Source organism: Myotis yumanensis, unplaced genomic scaffold (assembly GCF_028538775.1).
Source record: "Myotis yumanensis isolate MYYU_CA2020_CCGP unplaced genomic scaffold, mMyoYum1.0.hap1 SCAF_3, whole genome shotgun sequence".
In the NCBI taxonomy this organism is placed as follows: Eukaryota; Metazoa; Chordata; class Mammalia; order Chiroptera; family Vespertilionidae; genus Myotis; species Myotis yumanensis.
The window spans coordinates 51,045,356-51,051,874 of record NW_027223754.1 but is presented as its reverse complement, the minus strand read 5'-3'; the positions used below and the strand labels follow the sequence as shown (position 1 = coordinate 51,051,874).

The window sequence follows — 6,519 nt, the reverse complement described above, 5'->3', positions numbered from 1 at the left end:
CGGGCAGAGAGTGTCCCCCCGCCCCCCACACACACTCCACGTCCACCCAGCCAGCCTTGACCTGGGGTGTGAACATGACTGGTCCTGACCCTTGAACCCAGCCTGTTCTTGTTCTGGACAGACCCTCCCCACGTGATCACCCCCTTCATCCCCCACCCCCAAACACAGGGGGAGGGGACATAGGGCTGCTTAGGTGGGATCAGAGTGGTGTCCTGGCCAGAACAAAACCTCCCTGTGTTACGTCGGCGCCCCGCCGGGAAAAGGGCCACAGGCGTCGTCTGCTTTGAGTTTGGATCCAGTGGCGGCCACGACTAAACACACTCCCATCGCTTCCTCTATTGAGGCATCGGCCTCGGGACACAGGGAGACAACATGAAAACATGGTGTCCTCTCCAATGTCTCTATCTGAGTGAGATGGGAGGGGCAGTTATAGAATGTGGCTGCCTGGTTACCAGGGTTCCAGGTTCCGTTGGGCTCCAACTTCAGGACGTGAGGTCACTGGCTGTGTCCCCTTGCCCCAGCACCTCCTCAGACATGAGCAGTGACCTCACTTCCTTACTGCTGTCCTGCTGGCTGCCATCTTTCATATTTGTTTGTTTTTTCATATCCTTATCTCTTATCAAAGTGCATAAAATTTACAACTTATGTTTAATTCAGGACACTTTCGAGAATGGAAAAGTACTACTATTGATCATGCCAGAACAATTGGCATCACTCACAGAAAATTTAATCCTTCTATGAGTACTTCACTTGCTTTGTTATGCATTCCCTTTATGCTGCATTTTTATTCATTCAAACTGCTTTAAGCTTTAACTATTACTCCAAATTGGGCAAGATGAGTTTTTATAAACCATTTTGTATTGTAACTCTGGAATATCCCCTTCCAGAGAAATGTCTCTAAATTCACTAGACACTGGTGTCCTTTATTTTTTTTTTTTCAATCTTTAATTTCTTTTTTTTTTTTTTACTTTTAGCCACATTAATTTTTAAACTGGTCTCAGATGAGATTCTTTTTTTTAAAAAAAATTAAATCTTTATTGTTCAAATAATAGATACAGAGGCAGAGCTGCCTCAAACAGATTGTCAAACTGCAGCGGGAAGGCCGGGGAGGGTTGGGGAGCAGGAGGGAAGGGGGTAAGAGATCAACCGAAGGACTTGTATGCATGCATATAAGCATAACCAATGGACATAAGACACTGCGGGGTAGGGGAGGCCAGGGGATTGTCAAGGGCGGGGGGAGGGGGGAAGGACACATATGTAATACCCTTTGTAATACTTTAAGCAATAAAAATAAATAAATAAATAAATCTTTATTGTTCAGATTATTACAGTTGTTCCTCTTTTTTCCCCCCATACCTCCCTTCCACCCGGTTCCCACCCCCCACTGTCCTCATCCATGGGTGTACGATTTCTGTCCAGTCCCTTCCTGCATCCCCCCACACCATTTTCCCCCCTGAGAATTGTCAGTCCACTCACTTTTTATGCCCCTGATTCTATTATATTCACCAGTTTATTCTGTTCATCAGATTATTTATTCACTTGATTCTTAGATTCACTTGTTGATAGATGTGTATTTGTTGTTCATAATTTGTATCTTTACCTTTTTCTTCTTCTTCCTCTTCTTAAAGGATACCTTTCAGCATCTCATATAATACTGGTTTGGTGGTGATGAACCCCTTTAGCTTTTCCTTATCTGTGAAGCTCTTTATCTGACCTTTAATTCTGAATGATAGCTTTGCTGGGTAAAGTAATCTTGGTTGTAGGTTCTTGCTATTCATCACTTTGAATATTTCTTGCCACTCTCTTCTGGCCTGCATAGTTTCTGTTGAGAAATCAGCTGACAGTTCTATGGGTACTCAGTGTAGGTAACTGACTTTTTTTCTCTTGCTGCTTTTAATATTCTCTCTTTGTCTTTTGCTCTTGGTATTTTAATTATGATGTGTCTTGGTGTGTTCCTCTTTGGATTCCTTTTATTTGGGGTTCTCTGCACTTCCTGAACTTGTAAGTCTATTTCTTTCACCAGGTAGGGAAAGTTTTCTGTCATTATTTCTTCAAATAGGTTTTCAATATCTTGCTCTCCCTCTTTTTCTGGCACCCCCATAATTTGGATGTTGGTTCGCTTGAAGTTGTCCCAGAGGCTTAACAGGAGACCTCAGTCTGCTTGACAAGTGTGGGGCCGGCTGGGTCTGGATCTCACCCAATGGGGGTGGGCCTGGCTGGTTCTGGGTCTCCTATGATTTTGAGGTGCCACGGATGGGCGGGGACTTGACTCTGGGTCCTGCTGTGGGCCCCAGACTCTGACAGGAGGAAGATTTTCATATACATTTTACTAATTTTCTTTTATCTCTGACACTTCTATTATAGAGAAAGGGCAAATAGCAATATTAAAATATTTTCTCTAATTAATCCCCTTTTAATGCGCATGAATTTCGTGCACTGGGCCACTAGTGTGTGTGTGTGTGTATATATATATATATATATATATATATATATATATATATATATACCACTGCATTTACTAATATAAATTAGAATTTAGAAACATGATACCAATATTGAGATAAATAAGGGTTGATTAAATTAGATAATCTAGAAATAAAGTGGTGCTGTCTGGTCATTTAGTAGTAAATCAGTAAAATATATCCTGCAGGTCAGATAGAGGTGCAAATTAATAAAGCACAGGTTAAATTCCAGGGGGCTTTAACAATAATTTCCAACTGGTTCGTATTACAATTGTTTGTAGATAAGGCCAGTATGCAATAGATTTGTACAATAAGTTTCAATCTTCATATCTACCATGTAGGAAGTATATCTCTGTTGAATACTCAGGATTACTTTTGACACTCATATCTGGACATGTTTGCATAAATGATTGATCTACAAAAGAAATAGCTTAGAAGCCCGCCCGCCGCCCGCCTGGAGCGGGACTCGCTGCTATGCGGACCGGGTGTCCCCACGAGTCAGTGTCTGAGCGAGAGCGGGAGTCAGAGCGGGAGCCGAGCAGGGCTTGGTGGGAACCGCCCACCCTGGACCACAAGCCGCTGCTGCAGGAACGGCCGCCCACCTACAACCTGGAGGCTGGCCAGGGCGACTTCGCGTGCGGCCCACATGGCTACGGCGCCATCCCCGCTGCGCCCCTCCACCGCCCTACCTCTACCTCATCACAGGGATACCTACCCACCACCCCAGGGTCTACAACATCCACAGTCGAAATGTCACCCGGTACCCTGCCAATTGCATCTTCCATCGTTGTCGGCTGCCCAGTCTGCAGAGTCGGGACTCCTTCACCTTCCTGGGCATCTTATTGGCCATCGACTTTTTCCCCTTTGGGTTCATCTGCTGTTTTGCCTTGAGGAAGCGAAGATGTCCCAACTGTGGAGCAAACTTTACCTAAAGGGAACAGCACACCTGGCTTTCCTTCATCCAGCTGTGTTTTTCTAATGTATAAGTCGTGTACAGTAGCTTGATTTGATTAAGCTTCAGGTCTGTTTTGTAAGGGAGGTGGGATAGATTTGGCATGTGCGAGCTGGGTTCAGGGAACAGGTCACGGAGTGTGGACACGCGGCAACACTGCTCCCAGGGTTAAGGACAATTCAGAAAAGCACTTTTATTTTTTGCAGTCTTCAATTTGAGAAGGTGAGAAATTGTTTTAAATAAATGAGATTCATACCATTGTTAAAAAAAAAAGAAATAGCTTATAGATCTGAACTCTAGCAAAATGTTCTATAGTTTATTTAATTATACAAACATAGTTTAGTGGCAGTTATTTGGCATCATCAGAAAAAGTGAATTCATGCTCCAACCATTTTTAAAAAAATAGTATAACCCATCTATCTGCAAGTCAGGTTGCATTGTACTTACAGAAACACCTGCCATGTTACCATGACATCTACTGTGCTTAGACTCTGCCATTGAGCCAAAAAGTCTACCCTGCCAGTATTAAAAAAAAAAGATACATTTTAATAATGTCTATGTTTCAAGGCACAGATTTGTCCTTAAGTGTCATCAATTAAAATTATTAAATCATCTTTATTTGTTCCATAAAAGGTTTGAAATCTTTAGTAATTCTAAGTTTTTGATATGCATAGTTAACTCACTGGAATCCTGAATAATAGTTGATCCTGGTTCAATTAAGCAGACTGACTCATTATGAGGCCTAGTAAAGGATTTAAGTGATGATCTCATTTTAGACAGTTTTGAGACTCTCCAACTTACGTTGACTGAGTCCTAGTTTCTTCAGGAACAGACAACTCAGGCAAGTAATAGTAACTTCAACAGAATAGAGGCTGCCATCCCAACCTCAGGACAGTGAGGATTTCATTCTGTGACCCTGCTGATACCTAAAAACACTTCTGGCAGACCTATAAAATCATGTATAAAATTCTTGTCTAAGCTGAGTTTAGATTTTTTTAAAAAGAAGAAAATGAAAAAAAAAATGTAATAAAGGGGAAAATGGGAATAGGAGTACTAAGAATGAGATATTAGACCATTCACACTTGAAATTACTTGATAATTGACTTTTTTCTTTCATGGGACTTTTCTAATTATATTACTACTAAACTGATGATTTGACCTAGATAAAATAGTTTATCTCTGTGAGTCACTGGAAGTACAATTTGTATTTCATTGTGTTTCTATTCATGTTACTTATAATATGAAAAAGCAAAAAGTCTATATCTAATTTCAACTTTGAAACAGAAAAAATAAAAATGATACACTTTTTATCCAATGACAAGAATTAGAAGAATGCTAAATGTTAATACTATTTTTTTCTTTAATCCATTTATACCTATGGGAAGATTTAGACTAACTATAAGACTGAGAATACCTCCCTTACACTTAACTCTTTCCCAAATGTATAATGTTGGCATGCATTATATTATGTAAGCCAATTGTCATCTTTTCAAGTGAGACTGGCTCGTGATCTGGCTTTAAGATTCACATCTTACTCCCACGCAGAGATAAGTCTGCTCCAGAATCTGAGTGAATACTCCTATGGTTCCATTATGTACTGTCAGTTCTTTACAATATTTTTTGATGTATTACACAAAATTCTACCCCATAAAAAAGAAAATGTATTTTTATAACATGTGAGTCATTACTCAAATAATCAAAATAAGAAGTATCCCAAACCAGATTTGAAAATTCAATCATCTTCAAAAACAGTAAAATTTTATATGCATGCCTATGTGTGTATTGATAAAATAAGCTGTGGTGAATCTTGAAAAGTATATTATAAAAAATAAAAGTAGCTAAGTGAGTGAAAATAAACTATAAGATTGAAAATTAATACATTTTACAATTTATGAAAAGGTATATAATTTACTTAACTTAGGTAAAATAAAATCTGTGGGGAGCATTATCTTAATCCATTGAGATTCTACTTCTTGGCATTTGTTGACAGTTTGGCTCAAATAAACTCACAAAAAATTCTTTAAAATAAATAATACATCTGTGAATGTTTATACTTAAAATAATGGTGAAGATGATGATGATGATTATGCTAGAGGTTAATATGATTGATTGAGTGATTGGTGGATTGATTATGGATAACAAATGCTCTTTGGACTCCTTTGCCTGTGTTGAGTTTGGGGCTCAAAACATTCTCTAAGCTGAGTATTATTTTTGTTATCAGGTTTTAGATGAAGAGTTAGAAAAATGTGGGGTGGATTTCTAAAGTGGTACAGCTTGTGAGTGACACTGCTAACTCCTCTGCATCAGAGTAAAAGTTGTCATTTTTAGGCTAATAACTTACTAATAAAAAGTGTAACATATCTTAAATACAATTTAACAATACAATTATATGCAATGGTGATAAAATTATGGTAAATTATGAAATGTGTCATGCTAAAATGTTAAGCAACTAGTACATTATACAGCTGTACAAATGAGAAGATGAGGTAAATACAAGAGAAAAAATAAAGTCTGTTCCTAAACTATCTAAAATGTTCTTGAAGGCTAGGACCCAGAATTATTCTCCTCATAATATAAAATAATAATGAAATATGTTTTAAAAATCATGCAAAAAGGATGCTAAATGAATGAGTTAAGTGTCATTTTGGTTAGTTAAACCTGTCCTTCATTGACTGAGATAGAGGAAATATGACAGTAAGCCCAGACCTAATTTGGATGAATGATTATATGTTGTAGGTGGCTATTCTGTGCATTGTAGTTTGCTTAACAGTATCCCATGTGTTACCTAATAGTTACATCTGTCAGTGAATATTGAGACATTGTCAGAAGACTTCTGGGGGAGAAGGGGGCCATTGCCCAACCTAAACAATGCCATTTAGACCAGGCCTACATCAACTAATATTATATCACCATAAAGAGCGATATCTAGCCCAGCCAGTGTGGCTCAGTGGTTGAGCATCAACCTATGAACCAGGAGATCATGATTCGATTCCCGGTCAGGGCACATGCTAGGGTTGCAGGCTTGTTCTCAGTGTGTGGTGTGCAGGAGGTAGCCTACCAGTGATTCTCTCTTGTTATTGATGTTTGTAACTTTCTTCTCCCTTC

At 39.1% G+C, this 6,519-nt stretch overlaps 1 pseudogene; it reads left to right on the top strand.

Moving 5' to 3' along the window:
• The first annotated feature begins 2,936 nt into the window (after window positions 1-2,936).
• Window positions 2,937-3,424, top strand: LOC139006138 (membrane protein BRI3 pseudogene; annotated as a pseudogene).
• Window positions 3,425-6,519: the final 3,095 nt, after the last annotated feature.